The sequence below is a fragment of the Acomys russatus genome, chromosome 32, assembly GCF_903995435.1.
Source record: "Acomys russatus chromosome 32, mAcoRus1.1, whole genome shotgun sequence".
NCBI classification, from domain to species: domain Eukaryota; kingdom Metazoa; phylum Chordata; class Mammalia; order Rodentia; family Muridae; genus Acomys; species Acomys russatus.
In genome coordinates, this window is record NC_067168.1 from 4,159,539 (window position 1) to 4,184,236 (window position 24,698).

A 24,698-nucleotide genomic window follows, 5' to 3' on the forward strand; every position below is an offset into this window, starting at 1 on the left:
TAATTCAACTGTGCTGTGAAAGAGGAAAATCAACTTGGACACCAAGGGCCCAGCCTTGTACTCTCTCTACACAAAAGCAGACCAAAACTCAAACTGCTGTTGCTGACTTATTTCTGAATCAGTAAATGATGTTAATCTGCACTTGTTTAATATACCTTCATTATCTCACAAGACTTGAAAAAATTTATGACTCGATTTGCACAAGGGTCAAACCACATTCCCTAAAACCAAGAAACAGAAGAACATTAGTTTTTTTAGTCCCCTCTACCAAAACGTGCACTGGTCCTGCTTACTTAATTCATCTCTATTTTTTCCTAGGTTGGGGTGAGTCAGGATCTCAATATATATATATATACCCTTGGCTGGCCTTTGGAACTCACTATGTAGCCAGATTAGCCAAACCAGCTATTGGAAGACAGGCCAGAGTAATTTTTCTCTTTGTTGTAAATTGTTAAATGAAGCCAAGCGTGGTGGTGCAGGCAGGAAGACCAGGAGTTCAAGGCTAGACTCAGGTTCACAGTGAGTTGGAGGACAGCCTGGGTGACATAAGACTGTCTTTCTCTGGAAAAAAAAAAAAAACCAGACCAAAACAAAACCAAAAAGCTATCAGAGGACGAAAGACACAGAAACTTCAAGGGGAAAATAGGGAAATTTTCTTTCAGGAAAAAAAAAAAAAAAATTTCCAGCAAGGCAAAGGGGCTGAGCAGGCTGGCAGGGCAGTGAGGACCTACCTGACCCTACCAGATTCACAAAGTGATTCTAGCTGAAGCTACTTTATGGTACAAAAACTGTCAAGAGGTGTTCAGCTTGAAAACCATCACCTTTTATAAGAACGAACCCACAAAAGAAGGCTCCTGTCTAGTTCAGAAAGCATAGAAGGCTTTGTTGTCATTGTGGCCTGTGCCTAAAGCAATGGGCCAGAAAGCATGACAGACTAAAAGCATGACCTTGGAGATAACTAGCCCAGGGCCTCATGATGCAGACAAGATGGAACTGATGGGCTGGAGAGATGGCTCAGCGGTTAAGAGCACTGTCTGCTCTTCCAGAGGTCCTGAGTTCAAGTCCCAGCAACCACATGGTGACTCACAAGCATCTATAATGTGATCTGACGCCCTCTTCTGGCCTTCAGGGGTACAAGCAGGCAGAGCAATGTATACATAATAAATAAATAAATAAATCTTAAAAAAAAAAAAAAAAGATGGAACTGATGACCCATCCTCTGCAAAACAAGCAAAGAACAGTGCAGCCACACATTGCCTCACCACGGGGCAGCATTATGAGAAATGCGTCATCAGGCTATTGTGTACTGTGCTAACATTATAGATCATACACGCTCTTAAGATAGCTACAGTGAATCGGGTGACGTAATCCTTGTCATGCACGTGCTCCACCACTGACTGAGACAATCGTCACGTAACTATATTGAGCAGTACCTGGGATATTACTGTATTCCGAGGCACAGTGCCTCATGTGCCTTCGGTCTGAGAACAGTCTTCTTTTGAAAGCTGTCTTTCCTTTGTTTTCCTTGCTAAGATTACATACAGGAAAGCAGCAGCATGTGAGGGTCTTGAATCAGCACTGCCAATGGCAGCAAGCCTCCATGGTGGGTGGTTGCCCACACTGATGTAGATTTCCACCTGGGTAGGAGGTGGCCAGGGCGTGCCAGCTGGGGCAGCTCTCTTACATGAGATTCTTATTGCCTTCTTCTGCTGCCACTTACTTTCCAATTCTTTTGGTGGGTCCTGTTGTTGCTGCTTGTCCCTTTTGGTTAAGAGGTTAGGTTCTATTTTCTGAGATATCCCCCCCCGCCTTTTTTTTGCTATTGTGTCATGTGGTCCTAGAGGACCTGGAACTCAGGTTAGCTTTTTCTTTCTTAGTCCTGGTGACAACAGGGGGTGAGTCACCACCACGCCTTGCTGAACTCTCATTTCTAGACCTGTATCTACTTCTTTGCTTGCATTCCAGCCTTTCCGGTTTTTAACTGCCTGTTGTTATATTATTTACTATTTTAAATATTAATCCATCTTTATTTTGGGTAGACGTACTTTTTCCTGCATGTGTATTTGTGGGCTATGTGTATGTGCAGTGTCTGAGGAGGTGTTGAACCCTTTAGACCTACAGACAGTTGTTAGTAGCCATGTGGGTACTGGCCTTGAATACCTGACCCTCCTGCCTCACTTCCCAAACGCTGAGATTACAGGTATGTGCCACCAGTTCCAGTTTCACGTTGGCTTTACTATGTTCCTTACCCAGCCTTTGCAAATGTAAAGACTTCTAATTTTCTGACACCATGGATTTGTTTCTTTTCTTTCATTTGTCTGTTTTCCTAGCTTCTCCCTGCTCATGTGGTCTTTGATCTACCTATCTCTGTCTTTTTCTTTGGCACCAATAAGCTAAATTTTGACTTATGCCTTGATATGACCTGTGGGCTCTGTGTTTGCTTAGGACTTTGAGAGAAGAGTATTTAAGACAGTGTGGAGAAGAAGAAAGGACCCCTTGGCTTTTGGCTTTTTTCCTCCTGGGTTGTTGGGTTTGCTTACAGGCCTTTTCCTCCTGGGTCATCATCTGAGCTAGCAAGCTTTTGGCCTTGGGCGTTTGGCTTTTGGCTTTTTGGTCTTTTCCTCTGGGGTGTGAGCTGAGTAGGAAGGTCAGCTGGATGCTTTCTCTGCGTCTCTGAGCTAGCAGGTTTTCACCCCAGCATCTGGCTCCTGAGTCTTCACTGGTAAAATCGAATGATTGGGGATTTTCTTTCTTTATAACAACATTTTGGTGCCCAACATCAGGTGCAAACCCATGACCCTGAGATTAAGAGTATCATGCTCGGGGTTGGAGAGATGGCTCAGAGGTTAAGAGCACTGAGTGCTCTTCCAAAGGTATTGAGTTCAATTCCCAGCAACCACATGGTGGCTCACAGCCATCTATAATGAGATCTGATGCCCTCTGCTGGTGTGCATGAAGACAGGGTACTCAGATACATAAAATAAAAATAAACCTTAAAAAAAAAAGGGGGGGGGTATCATGCTCTACCAACTGATCTGGCTGGGATACAAACACGCCTTTATCCAGGAGCCAGAGGCAAGCAGATCAGAGTTCAAGGCCAGACTTGTATAGAGCAAATGTCAGCTAAAGAAAAGCTTAGGTCCAGGTGTGGTGGCACATGCCTTTAATCCAAAACAATGAAGGTAAAGTTAGTTTGTAGAAGGAAGCATCCATGTTGGAAAGTGGTGTCTAATTGAGTGGCAGAAAAAGAAAGTGATGAATCAGGGAAGATTTGACAGAATAGAATATGCCCAACTCTCATGAGAACAGAGAGGAAACAGAAGCTATTTTAGGAAGCAGTGTGGAGAATGAGAGAGAGAGAGAGAGAGAGAGAGAGAGAGAGAGAGAGAGAGAGAGAGAGAGAGAGAGGTCAATTTTACCTGGACAGCAATAGAGAGACAAGTTGCAAAGAAAGAACTCTGGTGAAGACAGAATGAGCCAGAGAATGAGAAGGAGCCACAAGATTAGAGCAGTTAGCTGGAGTTAGTTTGAGGCCAAGCAGAGCATTCAAGGGCTGAGAGAGACACCAGATTGAATAAGTCAGCTGGGAGAAGCGTTTGAGTCAGAACAGCTGAGTTGAACCAGCCAGCCCAGTGCTCAGTAAGAACAAGAAAGGGTGAGCTTATTAAGCAGTAAGTCTCAGAGGCTATAAACATTCTAGGCCTAGATTAGATTGTATGGAGGCTAGAAGCTTCCAGGACTAGGCCTAGGCGAGCAGACAGAGGCAGTAATCCTCTGAGATAACAATTGAAACAGGCAAATAAAAGTTCCTTTACAATTGTATAACATATTGAATCTCTCTCCCTCCCTCCCTCCAGATCCAAGAACTCAATGGTCATTAACCCATGAAAAGCTCTGACCATGAAGAGTAAAACAGTTTTCCTGGATCTGATTAGATAGTCTCTTTTTCTTATAGTGATAACAATATTCTAAACACCTGGAAGCATAACAGGTGAGAGAATCACAGAACATACACATGTATATCACTACAGACACATGTCCTTTAAATGACTATTTTCACACATACATGAGATCTAGTTATAGGAAAATTAGTCTTGAACAAAAGGAGTCTGTATCAGAGACTAAACGCAGTATCTTTTTATGTATTCATTCATTTATTTATTTTAACGTTTAGACAGGGTCTCATCTTGTAGCCTAACTGGCCTTGAACTTACTATGTAGACCAGCCTAGCCTGGAACTCACTCACTATGTAGAACAGGCTAGCCTGGAACTTGTGATGAGTGTCCTTTCTCTGTCTTCTTTAGACATAAGGTTATTGTGTAATTCAAATGCTGATTTCTGTGCCTCCCATATCTAGTTCCAGTCCTTGTTATGAGAATCTCCAGGCTCAATGTTGTGTTAACATTGCTCCCCAATTGTTCCCTGATGGGCCAATAAAGCATCTTACAGCCAATGAGAGAGTGAGAGAGAGAGAGAGAGAGAGAGAGAGAGAGAGAGAGAGAGAGAGAGAGAGAGAGATGGAACAGGAAAGCTACAAAGTACAATCATCTCTGGGATGTAAGTTAGGAGGAAGCCAAATTAGTCTAGATGGCTAAGAATAGAGTAATAGCCAGGCACGGTGATGCACACCTTTAATCCCAGTACTTGGGAGACAGAGGCTGGCGGATTGCTGTGAGTTTGAGGCCAGCTTGGTCTATAAAAGCTAGGACAGCCAAGGCTTCACAGAGAAACCCTGTCTTGAAAAAAGCCAAATGAACAAACAAACAAAAAAACCCAAGCCAAGCCAAGCCAACCCAAACCAAACCCCAAAACCAAAAGCCAAAGCAAACAAGAGCAACAAAAGAACAGAGTAACAACAGCTCAGTTCTTGTGCTATGAAGCTTATTATTAAACAAATATAACAGAGTCTCAATTATTTGGGTGTTATCTGGGTTAAAACAGAAACTGATAAACACAGTTTTATAAAAATAACTATAATAGCCTCCTGAATGCTAGGATTAGGAGCATGAGCCATCACATCTGATGGTGTCTTAAGAGTTGATTCTGGTTTTTTAGTCTGCAGTAGGAAGTCTTTGCACATGCCTTCTAGAAATTTCTCTGAATGAAGAATAGTCTATAAGTCCATGTAACCTTTTACACAAGGTAACATGTAATTTACTCACAGAAGGACTAAGAAGGACTCCACTCTTTACGTTTCTGTTGAAATTAGACCAGTTATTTCCCCAGAATTTTCTCCATCCAAAGTAAAATGAACTACCATTCAATGGTAGAACCAATGCAGCTAGAACCTACATTCCCGAACTCCCTTACATACTGCCACAGATCTTAAGCATGAAAGGGAAATAGTCGGCTGGACCTGGCAGAGCAGACCAGCCACCCAGCCATGCAGGAAGATGTAGCAGAGGGACAAGAACTCAAGGCTTGTCTCAGCAATGTGTTGAGACCTTGACTCAAAGGCGAAAAACCAAAAGAAGGCTGAGGCTGAGCATCATAGCACACACCTTTAATCCCAGCACTTGGGAGACAGAAGGAGGCAGATTTCTGAGTTCAAGGCCAGCCTGATCTAGAGTTCGAGTTCCAGGACAGCCAGGGCTACACAGAAAAACTTTGTCTCGAAAAACCAAAACAAACAACAACAACAAAAAACCCTCTGTCTCATGCCAACCCCCCAACAAAACAAAACAAAGCAAACAAACAAAAAACCATCACCAATGAAAGAAAAAACAATTGAACAAACCAAGATCTTCATCACCACCACCAACCAATCAAACAAACACAAGAAGGCTGAGGACATGGCTCCGGGGTAGAGTGTTCGCCTAGCATGCACGGGCATCTTCAGTCTCAAAGATGATGAGTGTGGAGATGAGGAGAGTTCTTTCAGGGCAGTTCTTAGCCAGGGCAAGAATTATTGAGGGTTGAGAATTACTAACACAGAGTCTACACTAATAAGTGTGATCTCCACATCTGCTACTTTAATCAACTGCAGGCCAAATGATTAAAAAAAAGAAAGAAAGAAAGAAAGAAAGAAAAAGGAAAAAGATACGGTTCAGTGATCTAGTGTTTTCCTAGGAAGACTCTGAGTTTATTCCTAGAGTGTCTCTACTGTGTACATCTTCCATAAAGACAGCCGACCTGCCAGGTAAGGTGTGATTCCTGATACAGTGGCATGAAGGTTATGGGGGCAACCAACCAGCTTCTGACTAGACTTGAGGCCTGTTCTGCAGGAGGAAATTCATGCCTGGTCAAAAGCCTATGGCTTGGGAGGCTACAGGCGGTACACATGGGGGGAGGTACAGGCGGCGCTGCTGTTTTGCGAAACAGACACGCCATCAAGTTGTCTTCTGGATACTTACGGCTGCGCTCGTACATTAGTGTCGCTCTCGACTTCGGCCAGAGAAGATTTCCTCAGCAGTGGGCAGCAGTTAATGCAGACTAACGTGCTGAGAACAAGTGGACTATTGCGTGCTCGTCCCCCTAAATGGAACATCCCAACCACCTGGAAGCTCAGGGAAGCTCAGTTAAGAGGGCGTGGAAAGAAGCAGAAAGAAAGAACATAAGACCCAGAGGACAGGAAGGAGTGCCGTGAAATGCTGTCTTCTAGACACCACACAGCTGTTGCACTCATGAACGCATAGCTGCTGTGGTTACTGACACAAGATCTACAGATCAACCCAACAACCCAACCCAATGCAACTCTGGATTTACTAGGTTACCGCTCTTACCACCACCACCACCACAGGCATGAAGGTGGGAAGGGGGTGTATTGGGGGTTAAAAAGGAGGAAACAGCTGGGTGGTGGTGGCGCACGCCTGTAATCCCAGCACTAGGGAGGCAGAGGCAGGTGGATCTCTGTGAGTTTGAGGCCAGCCTGGTCTACAAAGTGAGTCCAGGACACTGAGAAACCCTGTCTCAAAAACCCAAACAAAACAAAACAAAACAAAACAAAACAAAACAAAGAACAGTTTCCTATGTACTACCATACCTTTAGGGTACCTAAGAACAATAATTCTACATTGTCTAATACACAGTGCATATTTGGGTACCTTGGACATTTCCAAATTATCTCTATTTATTTCTTTATTTTGGATACAAGGTTGAGACAGGGTCTCCCTACATGTTGCCTGGGCTGCCCTGAAACTCACTATGTAGACCAGGCTGGCCTTAAGTTCACAGAGATTTACCTATTGGCATTAGGCAGGCCCCACCATGCCCTGTCCCGGCAAAACGATCTTTTGTAGCTATTGATTTCTCATCTAGGAGTCAAAGTCCACACGCACACCAATCCACAGTTACATGTGTTTCTATCTACGATAGCTGTTCCCCCACTCCTGCGTCCTCTAGGCAGGAATACTACATGGGTGAAATTACAGTCTTTTTATTATAGCACGAGAGACTCACAAGAGACAGCACCTTGACCTTTGGGGGAGAGTGGAAACTTCCTAGTCTGTGCATTGTAAAGGTGCGTTCTCCTTGCATAGGACACTCTGAGATAATCTGAAAGGTCTGCTCTCATCCTTCTTTCTCTCAAATATTCTGTACCAGCTAGTGAGTTCGGTCAGCGTTTGTACAGTGCGTTTCTCAGTCCTTCTATTGTGCATTTACTTTTCACACAACAGCCCATCAGTGGCACTCTGTCTTTTCTCACTGTATGCCCTCTCTGGTTATTTCTTGCTGGCGTCTCCTCCCCCACTTTCTTACAGAGCACATTTGACAGCCCAGGCCCAGCCCTAGGCAGCCACTAACCTTTATCAGCTGATCGCAATGCCTTCTGCAAACAAAACCATCATATTGTGGCCTGCCAATTTATGTTAACATAAAAACCAAACCTTTGAGATAAACTGAAGAGAACAGATGAAATCAGGTATATTTAAACAAAACAAAACAAAAAACTGGATTAGCTAAACCCCCCCCCGGGGGGGGGGGAAGGGATTCCTGCTTCCTTAAGGGAAAACGGTTCGTTCTGTCCCTGTCAAGCTTTTTGCAAAAGTGTTAAAGCATTCTTGCCATTTCAGTTCCTTGATACAAGAATCTAGGAAGAAAAGAGGCCCAGAAACCATTTCACCAAATACCCCATTACAGAGAGGCGAAGGGGTCTGGCCCAGGATTCCTCAACTCCTCAATGGTGGAGCTGCTACAGAAACCGTGCTTTTGTAACACGTCCTCTGATGTTCTTTTTTCTCCTTTTCCAGGCGCATGGCGAATCAGATATATAATAGGCACCGAAGACGCGGTGGCGTTCTTGGCCTCTTTACTGTAATTTGTATCTTACCCGCATCACCTTCCCACTTTCTGTTATCTTAAAGTAAAAATTCCCAGAGCCTATTATCTTTTTTTTTTTTTTTAAATCGACCTTCATTTTTCACAGGTCAACAGGTTAAAGCATAGAAGCCCCGGAAATGCACAGACCAACATGATTTTACCCAGGAAGAATAAGAAAATGATTCCCAGGGAACTGCCGGGGCGGCTTTCTGAAGGCTAATGCATCCTGTGACAGCTCCGAGGACCTCAGAAAAGATGCCGGCCCGAGTCCTCCTTTCCCAGGCTCCTGCTAAAACGAGGCCGCGAGATGCTGGAGGCTCCGGGAGCTTAATACTCACAGGTTCACCAGAGTAGAGAAAATGGGAAACAAAGCCCAGCGTGGAAAACCCCAGCTCCGCAGCCCCGGGCGATCGGAGACCGCGCCCTTTCTCTGCTGGTGGACTCCTGTGCTGAGGGGCTGCGGGGCTGTGGGGCTGTGGGGCTGCACCGCACAATGCAACCGGTAACTACAAGCATCCCTGGCCGCCCGGCGCTGTCTCCTGCCACCCCGCTCACCCGCCGCTCCGGTGCAAGCCGCTGCGGGCTGCGCTTGGCCACGCGCCACGCCATGGAGCATCCTCCGGTGGACACGCAAGGCGCGGTGGCCGCTGACCCGGGTACTGCAGACAAACTGCCCCGACAGTCCCCTCCTGCCCCGGGTTCTCACCCTTGCTTGCGCCCATTCCGAAGCGGAAGGTCCTGGCCAGCAGTCTTAGAGTCCCGAAAGCTCAGGTCCGACCAACAGGGGCGGTGCCGGGGCCCCGAGCTAGAACTGCGAGCAACAGGCAGCTCCGGGCCGGGTGCGGCGCCGGGCGCGCGGCTGCAGCGGGGCAGCCTGGGAAGCGTAGTTCCGGCGGCGCGCGGTGGCCACACCGAAGCAGGACCCCTGCCCGGGCCGTGACTGGGTCTCCCTAAGACCCGATGGCCTCCTAGGGTCTTTCCCTAGCATTTGGAGCTACATGCGCCAGCGAGCTGCAGGGCAGGTGGAGCCTGGCTTTGGGGGGCGGGGTAGGGGAGCTGCGTAGGCTTTGTGGAGATGCTCAGGATCGCGGTGGGTGGTGGTGGCCGTGGCAGAGGCTTGGCAAGACTGGGGACAAGTGAGCATCTTTCTGGGCAGCCTTGTGAAGGCCCAGGTCAAGCCAAGCTCAGAAACAGACCAGGCCTACCCTAGGATTTATTGGCTGGGTGTGGGCATGGGAAGGATTAGATGGGTTAATTGTTTAGGGAAACGGAGAGGAAAGCTAGCTAGCGTTTAGGGTGCTTGATTGGGAGTTTGAGTGTATTGGGGGAACTTAGACCTACATGCTGGCTTCACATGATACGACCCTGCCTGAACACTGGACTGGAGACTCAGAGTCGTCGCCTGTAAAATGTTTACAGTTTAAAGATTTGAGGTGTGAGTCAGTGACCACAGCTGTCCGTACTAAGAGCACGCACACTAAGGAGCCCTTCATCGTGGTTACAACAGATGTTCTTTGGATGCAGTTTCCTGATGGGAAAGCCCTTCAAAAAGTGCTTTGCAAAACATAGCTCCATCTCCGGCCTGGGTAGACATTAAAATTCCCTGAGTTTATTACCGTGGGTCTTTTAACTGTCTCACTTTCTCTTCCGAATATGTAGCCCGTTTCTCTCTGCCTGGTTCTTGGGAGCCACAGAATATTATCTTGTTTCTGAAGCACGGACGTCAGGTGGGACAAATCCCTGATTGTGGAAGTACATGGCCTATGCGTTCCTTCTAGAAACTTCGTTTTCAAGGGCGGGCAGGGTCTTATTATGTAGACTAGGCTGGTCTTGAACTCATCATTTTCCTGATTTTAGTTCCTGAGGCTTGGGATTACAGGCATGGTCCACCACGCTTACACAGTAGAGGCATTTTCTAATTCGGTAAGGTCTCTCTCCTTTTGACTTTTTGTTGGGTACTTTGAGCATAACCTTTGCTAGGATACTTGCCAGTTACTGCTCTGCTGAGTTTTGTTTTTCAAGTCGCTCCATGCAACATTTCACTGTATGGCGGGATTTGTGTTTATAAATACAGCGCAGAAAAGATGAGCTAAAGAGGGCTGATGGGATCTGCAATAGACAAAGGATGAGCGAGAGTGAACTTCAGTGACTGCTGCCTGCAGTGAGGTATGCAATAGTCACGCGGTGAGAAAATATGCTGCGGAGGAAATTCTATAGTTGAAAATAATAACAGCGACTCCGTATGCGTGTGAAATATGCTTCCCCATTCCTGTGTTTGCTTTAGTTTTGTAACAGTCCTGTGGGATGGGCAGAGGGAGTCTTTTCTTTTTTTATTAATTCATTCATATTACATCTCAATAGTTATCCCATCCCTTGCATCCTCCCATTCCTCCCTCTCTCCTGCTTTCCCCTTACTCCCTTCCCCTATGACTGTGACTGAGGGGGACCTCCTCCCCCTGTATATGCTCATAGAGTATCAAGGCTCTTCTTGGTAGCCTGTTATCCTTCCTCTGAGTGCCACCAGGCCTCCCATCCAGGGGATGTGGTCAAATGCGGGGCACCAGAGTTTGTGTGAAAGTCAGTCCTCACTCTCCACTCAACTGTGGAGAATGGCCTGTCCATTGGCTAGATCTGGGTCAGGGTTCAATGCTTACTGCACGTATAGTCCTTGGCTGGGGGCAGAGGGAGTTTTTAATGCATTCCGAGTCATTCAGACAGCTGGTAGGACTTAGGTAGGCTGGTCCAGCTTAGCCAGTCGGTAAGGACATCTTTCTAAGCCTAACCTTGATAACTCCTCCCAAGGACACAAGTTTGGTTCCAGGTACCTACATGAGACAAACCACACCACCTTAGGGCTCTAACTCTGGGGCACCCTATGCCCTTTTTATGGCCTCCTAAGGGCATCCACAGACAAGTAACATATGCATTAAAACAAAACAAAACAAAACAAACAAACAAACAAAAAACAGGCCAGTGAACACAGGTCTACCATGGCTGCTGAGAGACATCTGTGTTTCCATGGTCAGTTATAACCCTGCACCCCCTTGTCAGAGTGAAAAGAAATGGCAGTGTGACCAAACTGCCTTAAACAGTGTTCTCAAGCTCTCTTGTGCTTTTATTACGCCAAATGTCCTGAAATGTCTGTGTTGTGCATTCATTACAAATCGTAGCCTTTTACTAAATAAAAATGGAGGCTGCTTACAGATCAGGTGCACAGTTTTTCTAGAGAAAGGTAGTGTAGGCAAACACCTTTGTTCAGATTGGAGAAATGAGTAGTAAAGATGCCTGGTGGCAGGATGTCTCCTTCTGTGGCTGTGCCGTGGTCCTCTGTGAGTAATCTGGCTGCATGGGATACAATGAATGGATCATTACTTCGGAAGCAGTCTGTGAGATGAAGCAAACTGAAGAAGGGAAGTGATTTCTTACACTGTCGTCATAGTTGGCAGCCCGAGCAGAAATAGAGAGCCGTGTGTGGGCTCTAGGAAGATGTTGAAATCACACTAGAGACATCTGAGAAGAAAGACCATCTAGACAACTTCTGTATGTCCCATGAGGACTAGAAGCACGTAGATGTCAATTGATGTACAAGTGGGGAAAGTAGAAAGCTTACTTAACTTTCCCATTTTTAATACTAGCGATCATGGTGGCATATGGCTATCATTCTAATGTTTGGGAGATAGAGAGGCAGGAGCATCACAAGTTCAAGGTCATCCTCAGCTACATGGTAAGTTTAAAGTCAACCTGGGCTACAGAGACCCTGTCTCAGAACAACAAACAGACAGACAGATACACATTAATAAGAAGTTGGGTCTGGCAGTGCACTTCTGGAATTCTAGCACTTGGTGGTTGAAGCAGAAGGATTGCTGGGAAATTAAGGCTGACCTGGGCTACACAGTAAAATACAGGACAGCCTGGGTTACAGTGTGAGATGCTATTTCAAAAAATCAGAATACCTGTGTGGTAGTACAGGCCTTTAATCCCATTACTCAGGAGGTAGAGGCAGGAGTTCGAGTCTAGTCTATTCTACATAGTGAGCTCCCAGAAAGCCAGGGCTACAAACAAACAAACAAACAAAACCAAAACAACAACAACAACAACAAAAATCCATAAAACAAAACCACACACACACACACACACACACACACACACAAAAACAAAACAAATAGTGGGTACGATGGTGTGAACCTTTAGTTTGAGCACTTGGGAGGTGGAGGCAGGAGGTTCGGGTCTTCAGGGCTAGCCTTATCTATTGGAAAGGCTGGTTTTACAAATGGCAAGCAATAATAACAACAACAACAAGCCGAGCAAACAAACAAACAAAATAAACGAAGGGAAGATGATACCAGTTTTAGTCTCTATAGTTCTTCAAATTTATTGTTCATGTTCTATTTTTTTAAAGAAAGGATACAGTCATACCTATGATTTAATTCAAACTTGTCAGAATTTCTAGACAATGTTGTTTTTGTTGTTGTTGTTGTTGTTTGATTTTAAATTTCCTTTTTTTGAGACAAAGTCTTACATAGCTCTGGCTGCCCTCCAACTTGGTATCTAGCTAAAGGTGACCTTGAGCTCCTGATCTTGTCTTCACCTCCCAAATTCTAGTAACACCATGCCTGTAACACCATGCCAGTTCTCCGCCTCTTCTGAGCGTGTGAGTGCATGCGTGCATGCGCACATACATGTATACTCTCAGACACTCATGTATACAACTGCATATGTATGTACAGGCCAGAGGTCAACCCTGGGTGTCATTTCTCAGGTGCCATCTATTTTTTTTTTAAACAGATTCTCTCTTTTGGGACTGGGGTTGGTCAGTGAGCCCCTGTTTCTGCCTTCTCAGCCCTGGTGTCAGAGGCACTCACTGTCAGTCATGGCAACTGTTCTACCTGGGAGCTAGGGATCAAGCTCGGACCCTCAGGCTCCTGCAGCAAGCACTTTACCAACCCAGTCAGTTCTCCAGCACCTCAGCTTGATTTTTGGACTGTGAAGATGGAGAGTTAAGCCAGAACTGCTCCATTGCAGATCACCAGGTGTAGCCTCCTCATGCAAAGACACCAACACACTGGCGGAAAATTGTGAGCAGAAAATAGTTACAATGAAGCAATCAAGTGCTTGAATTATTTATGACAGCACTCCCAGTGCGAGTGGGCAGCAGTGTTATTGGTTGCCTGTAACACATCCATTCTATTCTCGCTCCTCCTCCTTCTCTGTGTAGCCTTGGCTGTCCTGGACAAGTTTTGTAGACCAGGCTGGCCTCGAACTCACAGAAATCCACCTGCCTCTGCCTCCCCGAGTGCTGGGATTAAAGGTGTGTGCCACCACGCTTAGCTCTCCTCCTTGTTTCTTTCTTTTCTTTTCTTTCTTTCTTTCTTTCTTCTTCTTCTTCTTCTTCTTCTTCTTTTTTTTTTTTTTTTTTTTGAGGCAGGTTTCTCTAGTTAGCCTTGGTTGTCCTGGAACACACTCTGTAGACCAGGCTGGCCTCAAACTCAGAGATCCGCCTGCCTCTGCCTCCCCAGTGCTGGATTAAAAGCGTGCGCCTCCACCGCCCTTCTCTTTCATGTTCTTCTTGACTGTAGAATGCATCCATCAGGGAAAGGATGCCCTAATACCGTCTTAGGGATATGCTCTTAATCCTATTATGGCTGCGGGGAACAGGGCCATCTTCCCTGGATTACATGACATTATAGTATGACATTATAGTCCAGGGAGTGGTCACATGGCTTATTCTGGCCAGTGACACGCGAGGCAAGGTCTGATGAAGAAACCTCTCTATTATTTTTTAAATTATCTGTATTATCAGTAGGCCCAGCTAGCGATCAATCAAGACACAGACACTTGTTATATTTTCAAATAGCCTTAGCTAACCTGGGGCAGGGCAGATATCAATCCTCTAAACTACCTCCCATAGTGGGGCAGGCAATGAGATCCCTGTCTCAATCCCATGCCATCTGCTTCTAATAACTTCTATCAAGTTACCTCCCATCCATAATCCCAAATACTTGCTAATGTTCTTCATTGGGCCAGATTCTCCGTCCACGCCGCCGGCCATGTGCTTCTCCTCCAGCTAACCCATGGCAGTCTTCCTCTCTTCCCTTCAGGTCTCTCTCCTTTCTCCTTGTGGCAGACTTTCTTCTTCCCAGAATCCTTTCCTCTCTAAGCCCCACCTATCTCCTGCCCTGCCTAGGTGGGGTGGCTTTTTATTAAGCAAAAGGTGGGTCAGACAGCAAGCAGTAATTAGCATCAAAATACATCAGATTATCCCCCAACACCGCTCTTTTGCTCTTTATTTTATTCTTTGATAATTTTATGTGTTCATGCACTCCTACTCCCTCTTCTACTCTTCTCAGAAACTTCCCAGCATGCCCCCTCTCACAATTATGTACCTACCTCCCCACTGAATTCAATTAGTGCTGTCTGCTGAAATATCGAGGGGATTTTGGTGGCCTGATCTAATGCAAGAAATAGTAAGTGCAGCGATTTCATGAAAGCAACAGCAGTGTCCAGAAGGCATAATTTGACAGCACCCCACTTCACTCTCCGGCTCTTAACATTATTTCTTCTCTCCTGTGTGAAGGAACTTCTTGCTCTTAAATAGAGCGAGACACACAGAGAAACACGCCCTCATTCATGATAGATGCTGTTTCACAGGGCTGTGTGGCTTGAAATCGGGATGATTATATTATAACCATCAGAGCTTCCAGCTGAAGGACAAAAACACACTGATGATGTTCAAGTGAAGACATAGGATGGACCGTGATCTGCACTGCTGCTGTTGAGTCAGCAAACCAACCAGCCGTGGTACCGACCAGCTGTGGTACCGACCAGCCTTGGCACTGACCAGCCTTGGTACCGACCAGCCATGGTACCGACCAGCCGTGGTACCGACCAGCCGTGGTACCGTCCAGCCGTGGTACCGTCCAGCCGTGGTACCGACCAGCCGTGGTACCGACCAGCCGTGGTACCGACCAGCCGTGGTACCGTCCAGCCGTGGTACCGACCAGCCGTGGTACCGACCAGCCGTGGCACCAACCAGCCATGGCACCGACCAGCCGTGGCACCGACCAGCCATGGCACCGACCAGCCATGGTACCGTCCAGCCATGGTACCGACCAGCCATGGTACCGTCCCGCTTCTCACTCTCTTATTAGGTGAGGCAATAAGTAGCCTTATTGTTGCATCCACTTGAGATGGAGTTTTCTCTTACTTGGGGCTGAAAGCATCCTAAGTATTACTTAGGATGTGAAATGCAAAAGTTCTCTAGGTAGTTTGAAGGACTGCATCCTAGAGCTGGGACGTGGTGACTCACACCTTTAATCTCAGCACTCAGGAGGCAGAGACAAGCGGATCTCTGTGAATTCCAGGCCAGCCTGGTCTACAACGCAAGTTCCACTACAGCCAGGGCTGCTACATAAAGGAAACCTGTCTTGAAAATCCAAGGGGAAAAATAAAACAAACAAACAAACAAACAAAACAAAACAAAAATAACCAACTACCACAAGGCCCAGGCAAAGGGACACAAGGGGACATTATGACACAATGGATAACAATATGGATTTTAACATCAGAGTTTGAGCCCAGTAGTTATTTTTCTGGCTAATTAACTGTAGTCAAAATTTCTTAACCTCTTTAAGTTTTGTGTTCATCATCTCTCGATTAGGGAGAATTATGCGTACCATATAGGGCTTTTAGGAAGGTGGGATGAGATCACTACCTTCCAGTACGCTACAAAGAATGCAGCAGTTAGTTAGGACTACAGGAGCAACAGCACATTGATGACAAATGGATTAAGTCGTATTTATAGGAGAATTGGCAGCTAGCATTTAAAAGCCAGCCCCTATATAATAATGCACATGTTAAACGGCACCACTATAATTCTACCAGCCAAGTCCAGGATGTAGCAAGCTACATGGCTAACAATGCAACATTTCCTCAGCAAACTGGAAAAAAAAAACCCCAAAATGTGGAAGTAAAGGAGTAGGGTTACAGATGAAATAGGATTGGGTGTAAGCCGATAATTGTTGAAGCCCCCGCAGTAGTGTTTTCTGATTTAGGATGTTTTGTTTTAAAAACAGAATATCAAATAGGCCAGGCTGTCCTCCAACTCACCATATAACTGAAGCTGGCCTTGAACTTCTAATTCTCCTGGCCTCTACCTCTGAAGTGCTAGGGTTGCAGATGTGAACTGTCACTTCCAGATTTATATTTTTATTTTTTATTTTTGAGACAAGGTTCCACTATGCATCACCAGTTATATTGATCTGCAGTTTTCATATCTTTGGATGGTTTTGATATTAGGATAACATTAGCTCTGTAGAATGGTGTTAGGGTTTTCTTATCTTCTGTCCACTGGAACTGTTTGTGGAAGCACAGTAGTAATCTATTTCTAAATGTTTGGTAGAATTTGCTGGTGAATCGGTCTGGGTCTCCGCAGAGGCATTCTGTGTCTGAGAACGGATCTCACTACGTAGCCCCTGCCAGCTTCACGTTTCTGAGTCTGACTTAGCCTTCCTGAGGGCCAGCATAAAGGCACGCACGCACTAGGATTCCCGCCTTTTCTGTTGTTGTTCTTTGTCTTTGTTTTGAGGCAGAATGTCACTGTGTAGTCAGGAAGGGCTTCTGACGTGTAACCTCCCAGCCTCAGTTCTTCCAAGGACTCGGGTGATAGGCCTGGCTTTGGCTTTTCTCTATTCAAAGGTTTTTGTTTGTTTGTTTGTTTGTTTGTTTTAACTTTTTATTAATTCTTTGAGGGCTTCATATCATGTACCCCAATCCCACTCACCTCCCCATCCCTTTGTATCTGCCCCTCTACCTTTGCATCCTTCCTAACAAAAGAAAATAAAAAACAATAATAAAGAAAAGAACAAAGCATAGGAAACATCTTGCTATGGAAGCGGCCATGTATCACAGTGTGCCCCACAGTACAGCCTTTTGTCCACACATCTTTACTTGCAAATGTTCATTGCGAAGAGTCATTGGTCTGGTTTGAGGCCTCTGGCTTCTGCTATCCCATCAATACTGGATCCTCATCGGGACTCCTCTTGGTCATGCTGTTGTTGCTATCTGTCCTGGAGATCCTGCAGCACTGTCCCTTTTACAAACTCCCAACAGTTTGTAGATGAGGTAGGTGTTGGGGTGGACTAACTCAAAGCCCCAGATCTGTGCCTGGGTGGTGGCTAAGTTGGTCAGCCCACCAGCTCTCCCACACATGCGTCACCAGGGTGAGCTCTCCAGCACTGCCCTGGCTAGCTCACCCAATGCTACAGCTGGCAAGGGGCAGGGCCAGCTCTCCCAGCCATGCCACTAGATCCAGCTTCACTGTGCTGCTTAGTCGATGTGCCATGCCTGCTCTCCTGAGTGATGCAGCTGGTGAGGGGTAGGGACAAGAGCTCTCCCACTCTCCTGACGCTGGGGCCAGCTCTCCTGACTGTCACAGCTGGTAACGGGTGCTGGCAGAGGGCGTCACCTCCACACCCATGCCACTTCACAGCTGACGAGTGGTGGGGCCAGCTCGACTGTGCTGCCCAGGGAGATACAGGGCCCTCCCTCCTGAATACAGTAGCCTGAGCCAGCTCTCCAGAGTGCAGCCAGTGAGGGGCAGGACCAGCTCTGCACAGCCCTTGCACATTTATGTGGTGACAGGCAGCAGCCCAGACCAGGGACATTCACATGATTTTTAGAAGTAACATGAGCCATGGACATCACACAGACCCCCTGCTGCTGCATGGCCACAGACCCAGACATGGTCCTCAGCAGCAGCATGGGCTGGGGCTTCACCACGACCTCAGGTAGCAGGGCTGGCTACTCACAGCAGGCTACTTCTCTCCACCCTCATATCTCCAGTTCCATCTCTCTTCATGATGCTCAAACTGTTCCCCTTCTCTTTCTCTCCCATCTGTCCACCACACACTTGTACATTATAGTGGCTCCTGCTGAGGGCTGGCCACATGGATGCTGGATCTGGGCTCATGGCATGACAGTGTGGTGGTCTCTGGGTATCTTCCTCTTGCCCATGTTATGTGGTGTGGTGGCAGGCTGGTCTCTGGGTGTCTCCTGCCCATCTGCACTGCATGGTGTATTGGTTGGGATGACCTCTGGGTCTATTCATACTTTGAAAATGACTAAATTGGTCCTTTTTTTTTTTTTTTTTTTTTTTTTAGAGACAGGATATCATGTAGCTCAGCCTGAAAATTCACTTAGGCTGGCCTTGAATGCCCATCCTCCTGTCTGTTTCTTCCAAGTGTTGGGATGATGGGTATTGCAGCCTTACCCAATTTGGATTATATACCTCTTCTTGGGTTAGTTTCATCAGTTTGTGTATTTCTTATAATTTTCTGCTTCATTTGTTATCTAGTTTATTAGCAGAGCTGTTCATAATATGCCTTTAATATTCCTTTTATTTCAATAAGGTAAGTATTGATGTTCTTTTATTCCTAATCTTAATCATTGCAATGTGAGTTTTCTCTCTCTTGCTGTGGTGTACGGCCCCATAGACTCATGTGTTTGAATGCTTGGCCCATAGGAAATAGTACTAATAGGAGGCGGGCCTTGCTGGAGGAAGTGTGTTACTGTGGAGGAGGGCTTTGAGGTCTCATATATGCTCATGCTATGTTCAGTGTGACACACAGTCTCCTTCTGCTGCCTGTGGATCAAGATGTAGAGCTCATGGCTCCTCCAGCACCATGTCTGCCTGCATGCTGCCAAGTTTCCTGCCATGAGGACAATGGACTAAACCTTTGAAACTGTAAGCCAGCCCCAATGAAATGTTTTCCTTTATAAGAGTTGTCTTGGTCAGGGCTGGAGCGATGGCTCAGAGGTTAAGAGCACTGTCTGTTCTTCCAAAGGTGCTGAATTCAATTCCCAGAAACCACATTGTGGCTCACAACCATCTATAATGAAATCTGGTGCCCTCTTCTAGCATGCTGGCACACATGCAGGCAGAACATTGTATGTACAGTAAATGAATAAATAAATCCTTTAAAAAAATTGTCTTGGTCAAGGTGTCTCTTGAAGCCCTAACCAAGACATTCCCCTTGGTTAGTCCATGTGAAAGTTTATGAGTTTTGTTCATCTATCAAAGGATTATCTTTTGGTTTTGTTGATTTGCCTAAAATTTTCTAATCTGTTTTCTTTGGTTTTACTTTAACATTTGTTAGATAAATTATGCTTTCAAGGTGAATTCATTCAGAGATTTAAGGAAGAAATTATATGTTTTATACAATCTTCAACAGAAAGCCAAAGCAGCAGCAATATATGACTTCATCCTGTGAGGCCAACAGTGCCCTAATTCTGAAAAAAGACACTACAAGCAAAGAGGAATCACAGGCCAGTAGTTCCCGCAGATATAAATGCAAAAATCCTAACAAAGTATTAGTGAATTGGATTAAACCACACATAAAATGGATTCTACACCATGATCGAGTGGTTCCACACTCAGAGACCAGCTTAATTGATTCTATCAACAGGGGAAAGAAGAAAAAAGATGACCATATGGATTTATGCATTTGTAAAGGTTTTCACAAAATTTAATGTGTATTCATGATAAAAGGCTCTCAGCGAACTTGGGCTAAAAGGAAGCTTCCTTAATTTAATATAGAGAGCCTGTTTTGTTTCTTTTTAAAACAACTCCACAGCTAACATAACACAATGGTGAGAAACTATGTTTTCCCCAGGCTCCATAAACAGAGCAAGGATCTCCTCCCTCTATGTTCCTAATCAACATCACAGTGCTAGCTGATGCAGTAATGTTATGAGAGGGGGTGGTGTGTGTGTGTGGGGGGGGACAGACGAGCTGGACATAGATGGAGAAACTGGGGGTGGGATGGGGTCAGAAGCCAGACGATTGCCTCCAGGTTCAGGCTAATATTTTAAGCAGGGGCTGCCCCAACTGTTAGTGCAGCTGTGGATGCAAAACGGTGCTGTCACTCCAGAAGTCAGCCTGTCAGTTTCTCACAGAGCAAACACAGCCTCCGCCTAAAGTCTAGCAACTGTGCTCCTATATGAGTTCAAGTTCATGATCACACACCAACCTGTACGCAGAAGTTCACAGTTGCCAAAACTCGGAAACAAAAGAGATGTCTTTCAGCCAGTGAACAGATAAATAATAAAGCATTATTACATTTTCAGAGGAAATGAACTGCAAGAGTATAATTAGTGTATGTATGTGTGTGTATGAGGTTGTGTGTGTGTGTGTGTATGTGTGTGTGTGTGTGTGTGTGTGTGTGTGTGTGTAGTACACCGGGGCCATTGCATACGTGTGAAGGACAGAGGACAACTTTATGGAGTTGTTTCTCTAATTTCACCTTTATATGAGCTCTGGGGAATAAATTTAGGTTGGCGGTCTTGTGCAGTAAGTAACTTTACCTACTGAGCCATCTTACCAGAAACCCATGTTTTGTTTAAATTAAATGAACTTATTTTAGAGACATGCGTTAAGCCACAAAACCAATGGAATATATACATATATATGTGTGTGTGTGTGTGTGTGTGTGTGTATGTATGTGTAAATGTATATATGTATATGCATTATAAGTGTATACACACACATATGGCTAGGTGTGTGAAATAAGTCTGAAGGTTATATACTATGTGAATCCAGCTATGTAACACATAAAATACTCCAGGGAAGGCAGTATTTTATTGGGACATGAACCTTTCAAGGTTGATATCAGACTGAGCTTACACAACTCTTCTCAGTGAACAGGAGTTGCAGAGAGACTCCTCAGTCCAGCTCAGGAACAGGATGACCATACAGTGAGCCCTGTGTGTGTCACGGTTGCACCATGTTGAACAAGACACAAGGGATGCCATCTGCGGACTAATCTCACTCTGAGTCAAGCCAGTGCTGCTTTCCTTATTCCCTGAGACCTATCCTAAGATCTGCTGACCATGTTACATCTAGCCTGGCCCTCTAAACCACATATTGGGACGTTAATTGCTACTGCGTAGACTTTAGAGGCTAATTATAGAGTCCTGGCGTTTTTATGATGTTGAGTCTTCTTCCCCAGGAACACAGTACAGCCTGTTTTGTGTGTGTCTCAATATTTTGCCACCCCATCCCCCAATCTATATGTTGGAATCCTAACCTTCCTGGCCGAGGAAAAAAGAAGAGCCTTCTATGGGTGGTTGGATTGGAAAAGCAAACATACTTCTGGACGAGTCGATTCTTATAAAACAGACCCCAGGGTGCTCCTTGTCGCTTTCCGCCAGGCAAGAATAGAACAAGAAAGTGTGTGTGAACAAGGACGCAGGCTCAGCAGACATGGGGCGTGCACTCCCCTTAACGTTCTCAAGTTCTGCAATTGTGACGAACAAACTCCTCCTGTTTATAAACTAGCCAGGACGCTATTTTGTCAGCGCAATCCCAACGAACTAAAACAAACCTAACAAGAGAATTTTTGAAAAAGTACCGTTAAGCCAAATCCTTCGAAAAAGTTTCATTTTATTATTGTCTTGTTTTATTAATACAGAATCGCCCTCACTATGCACTTGATACAGATCTGGTATTTGTTTTATACACCACTCTGGCTTCGAACTTGCAGCAATGTTCTTGCTTCTGCCCTAACTGCATGGGAGTGCACTATGGCGCTCAGCCCATTGGCTCGAATCTTGATGGACTCCTGCTAGTTTTAATAGTTCTACGGTAGCTATTATTGATGTTGCTTGTAACTGTCCCAGAATTGCCTGTTGAGTTAGTCAGCTTCCAGTTACCTTGACAACATATCTGAGGTAATCAACCTAAAAAGTGGGTGTGGTGGTGCACACCTGTACCCCAGCACTCAGGGAGGCAGAGGCAGGTGGATCTCTGTGAGTGTGAGGCCAGCCTGGTCTACAAAGGGAGTCCAAGATAGCCAAGGCTACACACAGAAATTCTGTCTGGAAAAAAAAAAAAAAACCCAAAACAAAACAATACAACAACAACAACAAAAAGAAACCAACCCCCACCAAAAGAGTTAGTTTTAGTTTTAGTTTATAACTTCAGAGCTCTCTGTCTACATCCTGTTGCCTTTGTTCTTATGGCAAAACTATAGTACGGCAGGGAGTGCACGCTAAGCTAGTTCAAACCTTAGTATTTTCTACTGTACTTCAGCTACATGTAATAATGTGTATTTTTTTATTCTGTTGAATGAGGCATTGCTGTAACTAAGGGAAAAAGGGGGACGTGGGAAGGGAGAACCAGTTGTGACTCCCAGGAGCAGGCATCTGGTGAAGGACACAAGGTAAACACACAAATGTTTCAAACAAAACACTGGGAGTTCAAAACTGAACAAAGTATACATACCACCCTGGAGGTTTGGAGTGGAAACAGTTAACAACTGGGCAGGCTGGGGCTGGGGACAACTTGGTGAGAATGAGAGAGAGAAAAAAATCCATGAAGAATATATCATTTGATTCTAGCATATGCTATGCTTAAGAGCAGGGAGGATGCACATCAGAAAAGGACATAAAAGGTTTAGAAATCTGGGCACAGTGGACAACTGGACCTCTAGGCCAGCATTTATTGTGCCTAAGATGACAGGATCACTTGAGCTCAGGAGCTCTAGTCCAGCTTTGGCAACATGATGAGTCCCAGGCCACAGACACAAATAAAGAGATTGGATGAAGGGAAACATGCCTGCAATCCCAGCAGTTTGGAGGCCCGTGCAGGAAGATTTTGAGTTTAAGGCCAGTCTTGAAAATATAGGGAGACTTTGTCTCAGAAAACAAAACCAAACACCAATTAACCAATCAAATAACCAACCAACCAACCAACCAAACAAACAAACAAAAAAAAAAAAAACCCCAAACCAACCCTAAAATTCTGGGGCCACAGGTGTAGCTCATTTGATAGAATGCTTGCTTGGGTTCAACCCATAGCACTGCATAGACCAGTTGTGATGGTACATGCCTGTAATCCCAGCACACAGGAGACAGAGGCTGGGGAATCGAGATCTAGGCCTGTCTGGGCTATATGAGACCTTTTCTCAAAAAACAAACTAATCAGAGCCGGAGAGATGGCTCAGCAGTTAAGAGAGAATGCTGCTCCTCTAGAAGACACACGTTTGGTTCTCAGCAATGACACTGGGCAGCTCACAGCCACCTGTATGTAATCCCAGCTCTGTCGGATCTGTCAACCTTTTCTGGCCTCCACAATCACCCAAATGCACACGGAAAACAGACACACATAAATAAAAACAAATCTAATAATGAACAAATGGAGAGTAGACAGGGTGTTGGCGGGGGGGGGGGGGGGGGGGGGGGGGGGGGGCCTGTTACTGACGGAGGGAGCAGCATATGCGAAACATGAAGGTGGGTATAAAGAAGTTTAAGCCGGGCGTGGTGGCGCACGCCTTTAATCCCAGCACTCGGGAGGCAGAGGCAGGCGGATCGCTGTGAGTTCGAGACCAGCCTGGTCTACAAAGTGAGTCCAGGACGGCCAAGGCTACACAGAGAAACCCTGTCTCAAAAAACCAAAAAACCAAAAAAAAAAAAAAAAAAAAAAAAAAAAAAAGGAGCTTAAGAGGTTTGGGATGAATTGTAGATGGGGTCTACACGCTAAAAGTAAAAACAGGTGACATGGGTGCCAATGTGGGTTTATACAGATTCTGTTATTCTCAGTGAGCAACTGAAGATTTTTTTTTTTTTTTCGAGACAGGGTCTCTCTGTGTAGCGTTAGCCATCCTGGACTCACTTTGTAGACCAGGCTGGCCTCGAACTCACAGCGATCCACCTGCCTCTGCCTCCCGAGTGCTGGGATTAAAGGCGTGCGCCACCACACCACGCCCGCAGCTGAAGAATTGAGTGGGAGTGTGGTATGGGGACCGCTGCTGCTCTTCCGTCCTGTCGCGTGACCTGCGTTTATTTTGCTTCCGTCAGCATAGCAACATAACAAAACTTTGAGACAACGCTCCTCTTCCACCTGGCAGGAAGAGGGGTCTCAAAAGCCAGGGCAGATGATTCCAGTTAACTTCACTCTGCACAAGCCCAGGCCTATAACTGGCACTGCTTCGCTAAGAATGAACCTCAAACAACTGGAGGCTACTCAGTAGGCCTGAGTACCAAACAGAAAGATTTGCTATACATGGGCATGATAGGTCAGTTTCCCTAGTATCAAGCAAGGCGTGTGTGTGTGTGTGTGTGTGTGTGTGTGTGTGTGTGTGTGTGTGTGTGTGTGTGTGTTGTCTACTGTGGTCAGGGCAGTCTTTAGTTGGGCTCCTTCTTGTCTGCACGGTTCTGGGGTCCATTTGAGTCCAAGGATGCCTCCGTTGGCCTCCCCCGGCCCACTAGCCTCGGCTCGCGCCGGCATCTGCAGGGCCTTCTGCCGCAGGACCCGCACGCGGCGGCGGGAGCTCAGCTTCCTTTTCCCTTCCTCGGAGCACAAGGACCGCTGGTGCCAGGGGCAAAAGCTGGCCTCAGAGGGCGGCGCGCGCCATGCGGGACCCGCAGCTCCCCGCCTCGGCTT

The 24,698-nt window shown here is 45.9% G+C and overlaps 1 protein-coding gene across 1 annotated transcript in view; it reads right to left on the bottom strand.

The window, feature by feature from the left end:
* Tmod2 (tropomodulin 2) overlaps positions 1 to 9,092 on the bottom strand; it is a 44,360-nt gene extending 35,268 nt beyond the window's left edge. The window contains exon 1 of the mRNA XM_051140517.1: positions 8,967 to 9,092. The gene's annotated coding sequence lies outside the window, so the exon portion shown is untranslated. The remainder of the gene's footprint in view (positions 1 to 8,966) is intronic.
* Between the last annotated feature and the right edge of the window lie 15,606 nt (positions 9,093 to 24,698).